General features: G+C 38.9%; 1 protein-coding gene across 3 annotated transcripts in view; it reads left to right on the top strand.

Moving 5' to 3' along the window:
* The window catches only part of ERI1 (exoribonuclease 1), a 117,978-nt gene that overhangs the window by 50,500 nt on the left and 49,039 nt on the right, over positions 1 to 18,439 (top strand). Inside the window, exon 10 of one of the 3 annotated variants that reach the window (XR_012007581.1) lies at positions 7,413 to 7,729. The exons of the other annotated variants lie outside the window; for them this stretch is intronic. The gene's annotated coding sequence lies outside the window, so the exon portion shown is untranslated. Of the gene's footprint in view, positions 1 to 7,412; positions 7,730 to 18,439 lie in introns of those variants that run through there. 3 annotated transcript variants of the gene reach the window in all.

Raw genomic sequence — 18,439 nt, forward strand, 5'->3', positions numbered from 1 at the left:
TGGCATTTAGCATAAGATGACAACTCCATCTTCTAAGTCTGTTCTAGAAGCTCTACCTTCTTATCTCAGTCCACTTTTGGAACATTTCACTGCTCACCGATAACTCACTAGAGGGGTAGGCCAAATCCGTCAGGTTTGTTGCTTGTTAGTAAATCTGAGCAGTTGAAAAAAAAAAATCTGAGCAGTTGTCACTAACATGGGTCAGGATTAGAGAAGACAGGAAGAAGCCTGGGTTCTCGTCTCACATGTAGGACTTGCAAGCTATGTGGACTTCGGCATACCCCTTCTCAGGGCCTCTTCATATCTTCTTTACAATGAGGATTTTAATGGTATCTTTCTTGTTCTCTTGGAGGATCAAAGAGATAATGGTGCAAAAGTGATGCACAGCTGCCACTCAGGTAGAAATAAGCTTTAAGATATAATTCTTGAAGTGGGCTCAAGAGATGAGCCTGGTTCACCTGGTTCTAATACTGAACTTCAATAAGCCTTGAAAGTAGATTCTTTATTCAGGACATTAAAATGATGGCAGAAAGTTTTGAGAGGAACAAAATTTGGACTATGATGTGAACTATATATTATCTGCTAAATTTTTACTTCAAGTAGAGAGACTAGACCTAGCTCTGGTGCTAGCTCTATTACTTTCCTATGGGGCATTGGGGGTAACTTTAAGAAATATGACTAGGGGAAATGTCTCCCCCTTGACCCTGCCTACAACTACTTCTCCAGTTGTCCCAAGTTTGTGTATTTTGATCTTCTTAAATATCCACTGTGGTTACACATTCTCCATGGGTATATGTTCGAATTATCACTTTTTTTTTCTCAAAGGCTATACACTAAATCATGAGAATTTTTGGTCTTTTTGACTATAATTATTTACAATTCAAACTGTAAATGCAGAGTCACTTTCCAGGCATTGTTACAGAGTGAGTGTAATGGACTGATAGCATGAGCTCTGATATTATGCTATGTATGCCTCTAAATAACTGGCCTTCCTTTCCTCTCTTACATGGGGGCTCCATAGCTCGGATCTCATAGGATGGTAGTGAGAAATAAAAGAATTAATATTGATAAAGTGCTGAAAATGGTGCCTAGTGAATAGTAAACACTTAATAAATGTTGCCATTATCGTTTTGATCTCAGTTTGTGAGAGCTGTTACACTAATCCGTGCAAGTCTGAAACTTAAACCTTTTCTATGGGGCAATGCCTGTGATTCCAAATACTGTTGCGTATTATACTTCCTTCAAAGTTGTCTCCCTGTTTCCTTGCTTTCTTCCTTTCTTCACTGTGGCAATAGGAAGGATTATACAGACAGGCTATTCCAGGAAGTCTTTCCCTCCTGACACTGAATATCCATCATGTCTCCTCTTCTCTCCCACTTCACCCACTCATTGCAGCCTCTGGCAAGTCTATCATTTGGCAGTCCTATGTCCATGATGAATCATCTGCTATAGCACTCAAATTATGAAGAATAAAGTGCTAATAAAATAGCTGACCTTTGATTGGTATCATTAATAAATAGATATTTAGGCTATTTTTTGAAGCCAAATCACTTTTATAAAAACTAAGTGATTCGTACTGCTATCAAAAAAAAAAAAAACAAAAACAAAAAACAATTCTAAGTTGTATTTGAGAAGTAGAGAAATAGAAATTGCTGTAAAGTACTAGTGAATCAGAACATGGATATTTGGGCGTAGCTGATGACAGGATGATCAAGTTAGAAGTGTGACATAATTGATAAAGAAAAGAGATTTATCCATCAAGTATTCATTGAGCACCTGCTATGTGCTGGCTTGTTTGGAGAAGCAAACAAGAATAGGTCATAGACCTTGCCCCTGGATTTTGATTCTGAACAGTAACACATGCTGTACCAAATGATATGGCTTATTCTTAAGTATAGTATTGCAGCAATGTATTTCATGCTGTCTCAGGCTTTCCTTAGACTTATAAAATGAAAAATAATAGTGTAGGGTTCTTATTATCTTACTTCCTGCTGTTTTTTGTGTAGAAACGAATAAAACTCTACAATGATTTGCACCTATATATATTTAAAGATTGGAATTATTAATTGAATCAGAATTTTAAAATAAAAATCTAACAAAAAAGAGTGTGTGATATGAAATCCTAGTTGATAAACACTCCTGTGCTAATTTATTTTAAAATGACATTTTTATTTTAAAAGACATGAGTGTTAATGTACAAACTTGAGAACTATAGAAAAATACTAAGAAAAATTTAAAAATCGCTTATTATCCCATTATCCAAAGATGGTTAACATCCATTTTCTGTTCTCAGTTGGAAATAAGTGTTGCAAGTGTACATCATTTAGGAAATGACAAAGCATTTTTATCAGATGATCTTCTGTGATCTTGACAGAAGTTCTGAGGTGGGCAGTTTATATTCTAAATGGAAACAGCCTCGGGTGCCTGGGTGGCTCAGTCGGTTAGCCATCTGCCTTCGGCTAGGTCATGACCCTAGGGTCCTGGGATCAGAGCCCTGCACTGCATTGGGCTCCCTGCTCACTGGGGAGACTGCTTCCTCCTCTGCCCTGACCCCCTGCTTGTGATCTCTCTCTCTTGTGATCTCTCTCTCTCTTGCTCTCTCTCTCTCTCTTAAATAAAAATCTTTTAAAAAGTAAAAAATTATTTTAAAAAAAAATGAAAGAAAGAAACTCAGCCTCCAAAAGGCTGATACTTGGTCAAGTTCAGAGAGTTGATGAATCCAAGAACCTGAGTTTGTACTGGAGTCTTTAACTTCAAATTCAACATTCTTACCAGACACAGCAGAGTAGATTTTGTATGATGTTCTAAAAGATACAAAACTAACCTATGGGAATAGAAGTCAGATCAGTGGTTGCCTGGATGGTGGGGGCAAGGAAGTGTTGGGGAATTAAGAGAGGGACACAAGGCATCTCTGGAGGAATGGAAATGTTCTCTAACTTGATTTGAGTGTCAGTTCCACAGATATATGCATTTGTCAATACTCATCAAATTCCACTTTTAAGATCTATAGCTAAAAAAAAAAAAAAAGATCTATAGCTATCACTGCATGTATATTTACTTCAATTTTAAAGATCATTTTTCTATTATAAGTGATAGGCTATTAAATATGGAAAATGGGCAGTGAAGTAATAGCTTCATAATGCAAAAATATCATTGTGTTATTTCATTTGTTTTCATGCAAACTATTTTTATTATCAAAGTGGTCATCTTCCCTTTCCTGGCGTATTAGTTTCCTATGGTTGCTGTAACAAATTGCCACACACTTAGTGGCTTGAGATAACCTAAATTTATTACCTCACAGTTCTAGAAGTCAGAAGTCAGAAATGGGTCTTGCTGGGCTCCCCTCAAGGTGTTGGCAGGGCCATGTCCCTTCTGGAGGTGCCATGTGAGAATCCGTCTCTTTGGTTCAAAAAGAAGGCTCAAAAAAAGAATTTCCAAATGACTCCTAAACATACGAAAAGGAAAAAAACATACAAAAAGATGCTCCACCACATTAACAATCAAGGGAAATTAAACACAATGCTGATCAATCGCCAAATAGATAAATAAATGGTGATCTAGTCATATGATGGTAGGCTATACAGATATGAAAATGGATGAACTGCAAATATAAACAATGACATGGATTGTAGATACACTCAAATGTAATATTGAATGGAATTAGCCAGTCACAGAAGACTTACATAGTGCATGATTCCATTCAGGTAAGATTAAAATAAAAAGTGCGGCCCTGAACCATGTATCAAGTGGTATACTGTGGTTAAATAATAGGAATCTAAAAAGAACTGAAGCTGCTGGAACAAGGAAGAAGAAGGAAAATGAAGGGTGAGTGGAGAGAAGGGTGCATGGTGTTTGGAAAGAAGATGAAAAGGCTTTTGGGATGCTGGCAGTCCCTGTTTATGACCTGGGTGGTACTTACATGGGTATTTATCGTGAGATAGTCATTATACTGTATGTTTTTGTTTTGTGCACTCCTTTGCATCTGTGCTCTACTTCACAATTAAAAAGTTAAAAAAACAAACAAACCAAACACCAAGATGGTTCAGGATAAAAAGAGAAAGCAGGATTCATTAGGAGGCATCCAAGAACCCAGGATGATATTGGAATAATAAAGCACAAAACTTAACTTACGGTTCACAGGGGCCCATGCAAAAAGGGAAACATATTGTACTATATAACTCCTGTTGCCTGATAAAAATAAGCACACATGTTTGCCTGGAGAGAGAAATATTTCTCTGACTCTAAATTGTGGGCAGAATGTTAGGCTCATTACATAAGGTAAGAACAATGTATTCAGTTGCAGGTTTTCTGAAGACCACGGAATGTTCCTTAAATGGACATTACTTAACTGAGTTCTTGATAAAGCTGAGAGCATGACGTTAAATCATAGCTCAGTGAAGGCATTTCTGAGGGAAACTGAGTTGACACAGTCCTGTGACTTTCTAGGGTAAGGACGTACCAGTGCTGTAGGGATTCTTAGGAATTCTAAGAGAATTCCAGCTGTTTCTTAAATGCAACTTTCTGTACTCTTTCACATGCACCATCGCAGGGAACGGTCAGTGTCCCAGGCTGACTCGCTCTTTGTGGAAGTTTTCCTCAGACCCTTATTACAGGCTTGGCCTCCTACCATGGCTCTGTTGGCTTTCTCTTCCTTGACCTTGACCTCTTCTTGGCCTTGAGCACAGCTTTCTCTGGCTTAGCATGCCTGGCTCATCAGGTTAGGATGGAACTAGACAGGATTTCTCAGCATGACTGGCTCTGCATACTGTACTGAATGTAATGGATGCAGTATCTTCTTACACCTCTTCCTCCTCTCCAAGGCACCCTGCCCCTCGGCCCCCAACTCTGCAACACAGCAGAATGGTTCAAAGTGTGGACTTTGGGCTCAGACTCTGTGGGTTTGAATCCTGACCCTACTATTTAATGGACATATCCTGTGTCTCATTTCTCTCTTTGTAAAATGGTGACAATTACACTGTTTACCTCACGTGTAGGTTAAACCCCGTGAAGTGGGGAGACTGTACTGTGGTGTGGTTGAAAGCATAAACTCAGAGACCAGACTACTTGGGTTCACATTTCAGCTCTACCACTTATTAGCCATGTGGTCTGGGACAAGTTTCTTAGCTCTTCATGCTGCTGCAGTTGGCTCACTAATAAAATGGGAATAACATAGCATCTGCCCAAGGGTTGTTGTGAAGATTGAGTGGTCTATAATGTACCCAAACAGGGCACCTACCAAATGCTTTATAAATGTTTGCTAAATAAAGTGTTAAATACCTGACATATAATAAATTTCAACAAATGTTACATATTTTAATTCTTTTTTGCTTATGTGACTCCTTCCATTTCCTTGGCTCTAATGATTGATCAAGGAGTAAGAATCTGAGGGTAAACCTTGGCTATCCTTCTTTCCTTCCTTCCTTCCTTCCTTCCTTCCTTCCTTCCTTCCTTCCTTCCTTCCTTCCTTCCTTCCTTCCTTCCTTCCTTCCTTCCTTCCTTCCTTCTTTAGATTTATTTATTTATTTTAGAGAGAGCATGAGCTGGGGGAGGGGCAAAGGGAGAGGGAGAGAGAGGGAATCTCAAGCAGTCTGCACTGAGTGAGGAACCTGACATGGGTCCTGACTTGAGCCCCAACAGGCAGCCTGATCTCACAACCCTGAGATCATGACCTGAACTGAAATAGAGTCTGATGCTCAAACTACTGAGCCACCCAGGCACCCCAGCCTTGGATATTTCTAACTGAACTCTTAAGATGGGGTGGTGGGAAGACCCTTTTGCCCTCCACAGTGTCAGAGAAGAAGCAAATTAGCAACAAGAGAAAAGAAAACTGGCACAGAAAAGTAAACAGTATTTGAGAGGAGAGGGGCAAAGAGAGCAACAGAGACAAAGAGACAGGCAGTGAGAGACAAAGAGACAGAGACCTAATGGTGTTGGAGTCATGGTTCTCATGTCTGGAGTCCCAGAAGTTTCTTGGTTTTCTATCTTTTCTGACTATGGTTCTATGGTTGAACAAAGAGCTCTTCTTTTTATTCTGTGAGCTACTTTTTTTAAAAAATAAATCTCTAAGCAAATTTGAGTCAGGTTTCTCTCTCTTGCTACCAAAAGAATCCAGAAGAACACCACTAGTTTGGGAAAAGTCACCTTCTAAAATACATCTGTGAAAGATGAGTGCACAACATCAAGTGGCATACAAAGTTCTAAGACCCAAAACGCTACCTGGTGCAATCATGAGCTCCCATTTTTTACATTCACAGATGAAACTTATCCAATTTCCGATATATTCTGCCAAAATTTTTCAGAGTGGATCCCATTATCTTACTGTGTCAAAGCAATGCTGTGGGATTAGATGTATTAAAAGTAATATAAGCTGATGTGGTAAGGCCATTTTGTAGTATATTTACAGTAGCCTGTGACTGAACTATCTCTATGGCCGACTCTCATCATAAAGCAGCTCTGAGGGCCAAATGATGCCCATCAAGACATACCATTATATGCCATTAGTCCTAATTCTGATTTACTTTTTTATAGGATTCAACTTTACTGTTCTACAAATACATTTGTTATCTTCTATCCTTACATTTTTGTTTATATTTATTCTTTATGTGTTTAGGAGTGAGATGACTCTGGGGCCTTAATTCATAATGCCCCTTGGCAACAATGGAGCCTCAGGACTAGTCTTTGGGTGCCTACATGCTTATGGTGCCTGGAACTGCAAGGAGAGATTGTGAATAAGAGTTTGGAAATAGTAGGGTTTCTAGACATTGGAACTACAATCTTCACCTGCAGGAGAACAGAAAACACCATCAGTCTTTGAGGATGTGCAACTCAAAGGATGGGGTCAGACAGCCTGGGACCCAGCACAGTTCTGTCCATATTTCACCTGCCTCCTTCCCATCTTTTTCCCTAATTGACTGGTGGAGGAAGGGAGTTCTATAGCATCACATTAGGACTTTTCCATATTGTTAAAGTATTAATGAGTCATTAAAGATGGAATCAAGTTGATGAGCCATGTATAGTTTACTTAATCATTTTCTTATTGTGGGTCATTTAGGTTGCCTCCAAATTTTGCTTTTGTAAATACAAATGTAATAAAATCTTTGCTCATAAAGTTTTTTTTCCACATTTCGGGTAAAAATATGCAAATTAATACTGAATATTTTAAGTCTTTTGACAGATTCACCAAATAATTTTCCAAAAGGGCTCTATTTTCTAAAGGGCAGTCTGAAAGTACATTTTTCTCTGTTCCTTTGCCACCATTGAATATTATAATTTTAAAAACCTTTGCTAACACAATAGTTGAAAAATGATCTCTTTGCTTTAATGTATATTTCTTTGATTATTCTTGAAGTTAAACACTCTTCCCTCATGTGCTTGTTAACCACTTATTTCTTCTTTTCATATACTTTTCTCAGCTCTGGACTGTTCTCATAACTTCTAATTGCTGAATGAGGTCAATGAATGCAGAATTCACTGGGATTGGGAAACACTTCAGCAGCCACATGGAAGAGCCAGCAAACAGCTCAGAAATCCACCAACTTTTTGGGTCCCCACTTAGAAATCACACTTGTTGAGGTGCTTTAGTCAGTCAAGCAACTGACTTCTGATTTTGGCTCAAGTCTTGATCAGGGGGTCATGGGATCAAGCTCCCATGACAGGATGCATCCAGCTCCCTGCTCAGCACAGTCTCTCCTTATCCCTCTCCTTCTGCTCCTGGCCCTGCTCCCATTCTCTCTCAGTCTGTCTCTCTAAAAATAAATAAATAAATAAATCTTAATAAAATAATCACACTTGTCAACTAGTTTGTGGTTTACAAAACAAAGATTAGGCCATCTACATTCATTTGCTTATTCACCAAATAATTCTTCTGGGCATTCTCTTACTGAACACTGTTTTAGACACAGTGAAAAATAAGACAAAAATCCCTCCCTTTATAGGATATAAAGGAGGGATTCTTATTTAAACACAGAAAGTCTGATATTTTGTAAGTGCTAGGGGAAAAGAAGAGCTGAGTAAGGGGGTTGAGAGCACTGGGGAGGATGGGGGTATATGCAGCAATTTTTTAAAAAGTTTTTATTTAAATTCCTGTATAGTGTAATGTTAGTTTTCAGGGACACAATGTAGTGATTAAACACTTCCATACAATACCCAGTGCTCATCACACAAGTACACTCCTTGATCCCCATCACCTATTTCACCCATCTCCCCACTGACCTCGCCTCTGGAAGCCATCAGTTTGTTCTCTATAGCTAAGAGTCTGTTTCTTAGTTTGCCTCTCTCTCTCTTTGTTTTATGCGGCAATTTAAAATATGGTGATAGGGGTAGACCTTTTTGAGAGGTGGCATTTGAGCAGAGACTTGAAAGAGGTGATACAAGGTGCCAAGGACAGTCTGGAAGTAAACTGCTTTGGGCAGAGGCACCAGCCAATACAAAGGTTCTGAGATAGGAATGAATATGCCTGATGTGTTCCAAGAATAGCAAGGGAGCCAGGTTGGCTAAATAGAGTGATCAACATGTAGAGGAATAGAAGTTGAGGTCGCAGGAGTCAAAGGATTGGATCCCATAGGGTCTTAGGGATCATGGTAAGGATTTGGGACTTCCTCAGTGTGAGACTCAAGGCACTGGAAGGTTTTGAGCCAGAGGGGTGACATGATATGTCTTGTGCTGCATTAAACACAGACTTCAGGGAGTCAGGGGCAGAGGCAGGGAGACTAGTTCAGAGACTGCTGCAAACACCCAGGGGTCACTCCTGGCAGTGGAGGTGGTGAGAAGGCCCCTGGTAGAGCCACGAAACTTTCTGATGGGTTAAATATGAAGTGCGATATGAGGTGGAGTCAAGGACTAGTTCTTTTTAAGACTTCCTAGGTCTCTCTACGTACAATAGAACCTTAATTAATGTTTCTGAATTTATAGAGTTATAAAAAGTTATAGAGTTAAAATGAGAAAGAAATTTGCTCATGGAGAGACCTCCAGGCATTAAGGCCATGAGAACTCAGAAGGGGCAGTGGTTTTATCCATTCTAATGAGATGACAAATAAAAGTGATAACAAGATTGTAGCAATTGGTCCATCATTTACCATCTTCATATATTCCTGCTTAACTTTAGTTAATTGGATTAAAATGAATATTTACTATCTGGACAACTGATTGTGGTTCTTATATAGGATTTATGCCTGATATCTTGTGAACACACCAGATAAGTGATTGCAATGATTTGATTTACTTTACTGTTCACATCGTGTTTGGACTGTTAGGCAGATTCAAAGTGGGTCACGTGTTTAGTCAAAAATGAGGGCTGTGTAATGTGAGTCATCATTTTTAGATGAAGGGGTTTAACATATATTGTATATTTTATTTTCTTATCTAAAATTCAAAAGAAATTTTAGACCCCTCTGCAGACCGTACTGCAGAGAATAAATGTGGTTCTGTGGGTTGACAGTGAAGCAGCAGGTTGAACATCCATCCCTGTAATAGCTTCTATTTTATGAAAGTTTAGAAAATGCATTGCCTCACCATGGTGGTGTTCTCAGTGACTTGAGCTGAGCTATGGAATGAGCAGAACAGAAAGGTGAGATGAGGGATGAGGAAAGCACTGCAGCCTATAGTTACTGTAGTGGCTTGGCATTGTGGCGGGTGGGAATGAGTGCTGGTTAACTGGGAAAAGGTCCAAGGACAATCCACTGCTGTGTAGACTAGGGCAAGTCATTTAACACTTTCAGTGTCAAGACTATTCATTTGTAAAAAAGAAATAATTCAGAGGCACCTGGGTGGCTCGGTTGGTTAAGCTTCTGCCTGTAGCTCAGGTCATGTTCCTGAGGTCCTGGGATGGAGCCCCCCCTTTGGGCTACCTGCTCTACAGGGGGCTTGCTTCTCCCTCTCCCTCTGCCCCTCCTCCTGCTCATGCTCTCTCTCTCAAATAAATAAAATTTTAACAAAAGGGAATAATTCATATTGCCCTAGCTATTTCTTAAAATCACTGTGAGGCTCAAAAGTGAAAGTGATAAGGGATGCCTGAGTGGCTCAGTTGGTTAAATGTGTGACTCTTGATTTTAGCTCAGGTCATGATTCCAGGGTGGTGAGATCAAGGCCCACATCAGGCTGCACACTCAGTGAGGAGTCAGCTTGGGATTCTTTCCCTCTCTCCTTGCCTCAACCCCCTGTTCACAAATGCACTTGTTCTCTCTCTAAAATAAAATCCTATTTTTAAAAAAGTGTAAGTGATATGATATAAAATTGCTTTGTAAATACTACAGCATTGTATGAGTTTAGGTTTCTGTTATTGATTTACCTTTAAGGGACATTATTCATACAGTGGTCCCCCCTTATCTATGGTTTTGCTTTCTGCCATTTTATTTACCTTTAGTCAACCACAGTTGGGAAGCAGATGATCCTCTTTCTGACAGATCAGATCATCAGAAGGTGGATGGTAACCTAATGCTCTGTCACAATGCCTGTGTTATTTGCCACACTTCATCTTATCATGTAGGCATTTTATCATTTTAATAACACAAAAAGAAAAAGAGCAAGTACATAAGAAGATATTTGAGAGAGACATGGATTTATATAACTTTTATTACAATATATTGTTATAATTGTTCTGTTTTTTATTAGTTACTGCTGTTAAGTCTCCTAATTTATAAATTAAACTTGATCATAGCTACATATGTATATATAGGAAAAAATATAGTATATATAGGGTTCAATACCATCTGTGGTTTCGGTTATCCACTGGGGGTCTTAGAATGTATTGCTCCACAGATAAAGGGGAACTACTGTACATAGAGAATATATATGTTATACCCAAAGAACATAGACACATTCTTTCATCATCCTAAAAGCTATATTAAGTTTTCTGGATTCAAATAGTTTATTATTTTATAATCATAATGTTTTCCTTTCTATGGACCTGTTCATTTTATAAAGATCATAATGGGATTTAACCTTTAAACTCTGTGTGCGTGCGTGTGTGATATGTTCATAGGAGGAGGGAAAAAAAAAGAAATGTGGACAAGGCCTTACAGAAATTGGATGAAGCCTTACAGATGACTTAGTCCAATTACTTCATTTTAAATTGAAGCTAGAATCCATGATTTAAATTGAGGCTAGAATCCATGATGTATGTAGTTGATACCCCCAAATGCATAGTTTATTAGAGCAGAATCAGTACTGGAAGCCAGGTCTAGCTCATTTTGCTTCTGTCAAGTATCATACAATTTTCCTATACATTTTAGCATAGAATGTTATACCACCTTTATATTATATAACATTCCTCCACCAACACTCTCCTCCAAGCAAAAAGTGTCCACAATCTAACTTAAAGCTTTATAGCTTAAAAAAAAGCAGAGGAATCAGAGGACATATATTTTCAGAGCCAAAGCTAAGCCAGAATTGCTTTTCCCTTTATCATTAATTTACCTCCTTTGAAATTCAATTTTTCCCCAGATATCTTTGAAATCTTATCATGTGTGATTCTCCTAATACTGTCTCACTTTTGAAGAACTATTTCTGGATGTCTACCTCATGACTTTCATTACATCTCACATGCTACCCTGATTTTCCAAAAGGCCAGGGAAGATGAGTTTGGTTTTGTGCTTTATTTTATTTTTTAGTTAGAGCTCTTTTTTATCAAGGATGAGTGGGAGGCTGGATATTGTAAGGGCATTGAACCTCTCTGCCACAGGGATCTTTCTTGACACCACCAGAAGCAACTTCTTCCTCCCTTGTCATGCCCATGGTGTAATTTCATTCTTAGAATTTATCATGTCTGGGGGCACCTGGGTGACTCAGTGGTTGAGCACCTGCCTTCAGATCTGGTCGTGATCCTGGGGTCCTGGGATTGAGTCCTGCATGGAGCTCCCCACAGGGAGTCTCCCTCTGCCTATGTCTCTGCCTCTCTCTGTGTGTCTCTCATGAATAAATAAATAAAATCTTTTTTAAAAAAAAGAATTTATCACATCTGACTTTATCTTCTCTATTTACCTGTGTGCATATTCATTGTTTTTCTCTCTCCTCAGGGGAATATAAGCTTTCTGAGAGCAGGAAGCTGGTCTGAGTTGTTCATCAGTGTATCTTGAGTATTTAGCAGTTGATAGGTACTCAACTATTATTAAAAGAGTAAAAGAATTGTGGGCTCAGTGAGTTGAACATTTATAAGGTTTTGAATCCATATTATCAAGTCATCTCTCAAAAATGTCAAAATGTATAGACTCATTAGCAATGTCTATGAGGATCCTTTCCTTTACATCCTCTATGAACCTAGGTATCACAACTTAATAAGAAATCCTTGTTACTACAGTAGGCAAAATCTTTTTAAAATAATTTTTATTATTCCTAATTTTAATGTACATTTCTTTTTTGAAGTGCATTTTTGAGAAATTTTGTTCAGACTAGTTAAGATTTTGTTTTTTGATTGTGGTAACATAAAAGGATAAACTTTAGTGGTCAAGAAATTCAGTTAATCTTTGTGAAGAAGTTGTGTAAATCAAGGTTACTGTATCAGCCTCTCTCAGTTATGAAGATCAAGCATGTATGATGGCACTTTAAGAAGTATAAACAAGTCATACAATCATAATGATTTGTTATACTCAAGATGGGAATGCAGAGAACAATATGGTTTTACTGAAATAACATATTTAATAAAACACAGTACAAGTACTTTGTTATATTTGGTGGGACATTGGTGGTGTTCAGAACTACCAGAACTACCAGTATGTACAGAAAGGAAGAAATTGATTGGCCCTTATCCCAACCACTTACTTATTCACCCACAGAGCATTCATAATTAATCCTCATAAGAATTCATTGCTCATAAGGACCAATTAACCCACTTACCCTATGCATTTCATCCTTGCAAATGCACATAGAAAGAGAACCCTTGATATCTGAAGGGCTCTAGCTCCAGTCTTAGGCGTATAGGTCAAAGTTAACTTTTTTAACTGTGGTTTGTGAGCTATGTTCTCATCTTGGGGCTGACTTCATTTTAAGTCTCTCTTTTCCTTGCCATTGTGGCAGACCACATGTGAAGAGCCTAGCAGGGATGCTGTGGTGGTGGTGGCAGTCAGAGGGTGGGAAGAGAACCTTTCAAGCGCATTGCAATCTGCTCTATTACTCTGCAGCTCTCCAGAGACTGCAGGGTGACCCAACTCAATCCTTTCTCTACTCACTTCTTCTGCGTGTTTTGGTCTGTTGATTTTCCAGTGTCCGTAACCCAAAGCAACATCTTTCTTGGCATGTTTGGAACGGGAGCTGTTGCTAAGATTACTGGACTCACAAGGGAAAGTTTTGGTGTTTACACAGTATAATGCAGGGCATTATTCTAAGCTGAAGCTTTCATGGTTCTAGACATCTGCAAGGTCAGTTTTTCCTAATCATTTTAATAAAACTAATGGGAACCAGTACACTTGACTTGGTCATTTCTCAAAGGAGCTTTGGTGTTTGATAAATACTTTTCCTTTTCTAGAGTTTATAGTCTAGCTATTACATTTGGAAGCAGAATGCATACTCATCACAGAATGCCTAAGCTTCCTCTTTAGAATTCAATATAATTAAAAGCAGAAAGTATTTAAGTTCTAATAATGTCAGCCTATGTGAGGAATTTTGGGGGACACCCAAGAAGTACAAGTCCTGTAAATGGTGTCCTAATTATATAAAGGAATAAAAACCCATTTCCAGTTTTCAGTTCCCATTTCATTTGCCTGAGAAATGCTTTCTCCAGGTAGGACAGCATAATTTGCTTCTTTAATTGGTCCCTATTCCACAGGGAAACATGGAAAATGTTCTCATGTGATTCATTCTATGGTTAATACCTTCCTTTCAGGTGTATGGAGTATAACACATTTATCACACCCATAGGTTGTGAACTCCAACAGGGCAAGGTAATTCAACTTGGGAAAAGGCAGTATCTGGAGAATGAGAGAGTCACCCAGTTCCCGTAAGAGATGTGAAATGTGGAATATAATGATTTTGAGTTTCTCTGTGGTCCTTTACTTGGCATTTGATTAATACTTTTGCTTATCAGGGTCATTGATACCCAGACTTTACCTTCTAGCCCTGTGAGATTACTGTGTTAAGGCTTACTCTCACCTCACATTGACCCTTCTCTCTAATTTCTTGTAGGCTTAAAAACAAAACAAAACAAAACAAAAAAACCACACCATCTTTATTGCTGTGTCATTCATATACCATACCATTCACTCATTTACAGTGTGTATTCATCGTGTGCAGCCATCACCACAGCTGGTTTTAGAACACTTTTATCACTCCAAGAAGAAACTGAATATCCTTTAGCTGCCACCTCTCTGTCCCCTCATCCCCTCCAGCCCTAAACCACTAATCTATTTGCTGCTGTTGCTTTAATCTCTGAAGCCCTCATGAATCAGCACTTGATAGAAGTCTCCACTCTTTTCGATCCATTCTTCCCCAGACTTTAATGTGTGTTCTCCCCTTCAGTTGGAGCCAGTGTGCTAAGGGAACAGAACGATCTACCAACAAAAGTAGCACCCCAGAGAGAAACTGAGGGTTGGGGTTAGCGCTGAGTGTCCTCAGGTGAACTGAAAATCTCAAACCAGCATTTGGAGAGCCTCCTCAGCCTTAAGTCTTTCCATGGAGCTCAGACTGCAGGGGATTCATCTTTTTGCCTCTTCTGAAGTACAAAACCATGCTGTGGTCTAGCTTTTCACTATCCCGTCACTCTGTGGTTTCCTTTAGTTTATTTTCACCTTCTACTCTGCTCACCTTCGGGACTTTTCATCTGTATCCAACACCTTCATCCAGGAACCTATGAATAATCCTTCCTCTGGCTTTTGCTGTCCGTCAATTTGGATATTGGTTGTCTTCTCAGCCATAAACTTTATCACAGCTTTGTCCTCCGTTTGGGAAGAACAGTGAATCAACATTATTTATCTTCGCTGAAGGCTGTATCCTAACCACCTTAAAGTAGCATTAATCTGTCAAATCATCCCAAAGATGCAAGGCATTCTCTATTATCTAAACTGAGAGTTCTTTTCTATTGAAGGGCATTTTCCATTCTCTTATTAAAATATCTCCACTTATGGCCCTGAATATTTCCAATAAGGGTAAGCATGAGAGAAGGTATACATGGGGATATTTAGGTAGGAGGAGGGCCCCCGTGAGTACTGGTGGGCAGGAAAGAAAACAGAGGATAGTAGAAATCATTGAAACTAGCCATTTCTAAAATAACAAGTAGAACGATTTTGATAATATTCTTTTGATTTTCCAGTTCAGCTTTTCAAAAATTACAAGCTTTGGGGGCACCTGGGTAGCTTAGTCGGTTAAGCGTCTGCTCAGGTCATGATCCCGGGGTCCTGGGATGGAGCCCTGCGTCAGGCTCCCTGCTTGGTGGGAAGCCTGCTTCTCTCTCTCCTGCTCCTCCTGCTTGTGCTCTTTCTTTCTCTCTGTCAAACAAATAAATGTAAATCTTTAAAATAAAAAAAATTACAAGCTGTTAATCATTCTATATTTAATTTTTATTTTGAAAGCACAGATATCAGGCTTTTAAAAATGTCACTGAATAATTATATTCTTCTGCTGTGAAAAATTTGTGGTGTTAGAAAGCTTCTCATTTCTTAAATAGGCTGAAACATACTTCAGCTGCTTTCCTTCTGATGCAATCAGAACTGGACAGACTGGAATGAAATTATATCCATGCCACAAGACTTTTGTTTTAGGGTCTTTCACTTTTTAATAATTCATTTCATGAAAGATTCAAGTCCTATAATATCTAATAAAATTTCATGATTCAGTAAACACTATACTTTATTTTTATAGTGCCCTTATATACATGAACACTTCCTGTAGTATTCCCTCCATCACAACTACCTTTTTTTAAATTCTTGAAGTTTTAACTAATCGAGGGTGTAGTCCTCTTGGCTTATTTTAGTTCTTCTAAGGGAAAAATCAGCCATTTCCTTATGTTCTTAATTTTCAGGCCCATAAGAGCAAATTTTTTTCCTTCAACAGTACAGGAGGTAACATAAAAGAGTGACAGGGGTGCCATATATTTACATATATTCATGTAGTCCTGGCTGAGTTCGTGGGTTTCCCACAGAAGTCCATTTTTCCTTTCTTGAGTCACATCAGAGCCAAAGGCCCTATAAGGGAAAGATTCCCTGCTCGGTGATGAAATGCCAGCACATGACATTCTTTCTAATGAGTCACAGTCAATAAAAATTGTTTTCCAAATGAATCTGAGTATGCCTCCACACCAAGCTACATGAAAGAAAAATCTTTATCAAATTAAAGCATTATGTTTCATCAGCCAAGCTCAGATAGACCTTTCACTTTGGTAAGCAAAGTGAAATGTGTTTCCACACAAAGTGAAAATCCAATCTGTCCTTATTTTTCCTTAGATACACATGTTATGTAATATGAGGAAATGAGGGAGACACATATTGGAAAATGTTTTCAGGGTTTGGGGACCAAAGATAAGCTACTGAGGAGTTTTGTGTACGATAATAATGAAGTGTCTAAAGGTATTTTGAACTCCTGAGAGCTTTCACATAAATGTTAGGTGATGGGATTTGTTTATACAGAATAATTGAACATGGTCTTAACTTGGAATAGGACTGACCCTATTATTAGAAGTGGGAAATTATTGGTAGTGCATTTCTGTTGTGTTGTTGCTAAAGAGACTTAGAATGGGCTAAGTGAACCCACAGATGATCTCCAAAGTGTGCACACCTCAGCCATGGACATGTTAACCCTTTGAGCTTTGGAGAATGAAAGTGAGGAACTGCAGTGTAATGATTGCCCAAAGGTTAACTATCATTGCTTGAAAAGGAAAGAAGAAAATTTTAAGGAAGAAGTGCAAATCATGTGACACATATTTCAGGGCATAGCCGAGGGGTATGAATGTCACGGCTGGCATCCATAAAATTCCCCAAAGGGGAAAATATACAATATATAAGTTTCAACTATAAATCAGAGCAAACCCAAGTTAGAATGAGATGAAGGATTTAACTATGACCAAGGCTCCAAGGTATAAGTGACACCATAGACAAGTGGAGAACCTGTTTGGATCTTGGACTTAACCTTTTCTCAAGCATTGCCAATAAAGTTACCCAGCAAGGAAAAGAGGCAGGGGCAGGGAATTACATTCTTATCCATCCATCAAGAGTTTGAATTATCGAAGTGTCTCTGGCAAGACCTTGTGCTTCTCTTTCTGAATATGGGAGAAACAAAATTATATCCAGAGAAGGGTAGAATGGCCCAAAGTTCTAATAAATGAGAAATGGCTGAAAAACCCAGGCATGTTTAGCAACCAGAAGTGTAACCTGGCTGAGAACCACAGGGCTGTCAGGAATGTGAGGAGGAAGAGGGAAAGTGTGTTCTCTAATGCTCCGGAAGGTGGGGTTAAGACCAATGCAGAGCTGCCCAGCATTTTGAAGAGGGCTCTCTGAGGATAACGATAATGGAGAAGATTGGAATTTATTGTAAGGCCGCACCGATGGGATATGGGGAAGTGGATATAGAACCAGGGTGGGAAGAGTAAGGAAAGCTGTCAAGGAAAATACTCCTAATAGATCTCCCTACCTCCACTGTCTCCAATCACCCCTGTAAGCAGACCTGTGTTCATTATTTTCTAAGCATGTTGAGTTGCTGATCAGAACATTTAATTGGCTACCCATCACCTACTGAATCATGCTCAAGCTCCTTTTCCTGCTATTCAAAGCTTCCTGTAATGTGGCTTTAATCCCTTTACCAGCTGTATCATTTGTCATCTTTCTTGCCTATGTGCCATTCACCTATGAATACCTTCCCCATTCAATTCCCTGACTGTTGAAAACTTTTAGGGCCCGTGAAAACTTGGCCTTTCTCTAGAAGCCTTCTCCATCCAACCCTTCCTCATCCCAGCTGACTGCACCACTTCTTTCTCTGTGTTCCCATAGTACTCTGGCAGTCTATCTGACACTGACCACAGGCTCTCTTGTTTTCTAACATTCTATATTTGTATAGCACTTTGCAGCTTGCAAAGTCTTTTCACAAACACACTTATTATCTACCTGGGAGATTTTTATTCCTATTCTGTAGATAATTTGGCCTCTGAGAGCTTAAGTAATTTGTCCAAAATCACAGAGCTAATATTTGGTAAGCTAGAATTCAAATGTGGGTTTTCTAACCCTAAATCCAGGAGCTATTTCCCTCCCTCCTGTGCTGAGGTTTAGTTAAAGAAAAATTAAATATGAGAACAATTTTAAAATTCTGAAGTGCTATGCACACAAACAAAGGGATTTTTTTTCATCAGACTGAAATATTCTAGAAGCCAGAGACGAGGTCATTGTCCTCTTTGCATATAAATGCACATTCTCAGGCTCACTCCAGACCTGCTGCATCAGACTCCCACAGTCTTTGTTCTGACAAGCCCTCCAAGTATTCTGATGTGTACTCAAGTCTCAGAACTAGGGCTGTAAGAAGATTATCCTTT

Source organism: Canis lupus, chromosome 15, assembly GCF_048164855.1.
Source record: "Canis lupus baileyi chromosome 15, mCanLup2.hap1, whole genome shotgun sequence".
NCBI classification, from domain to species: Eukaryota; Metazoa; Chordata; class Mammalia; order Carnivora; family Canidae; genus Canis; species Canis lupus.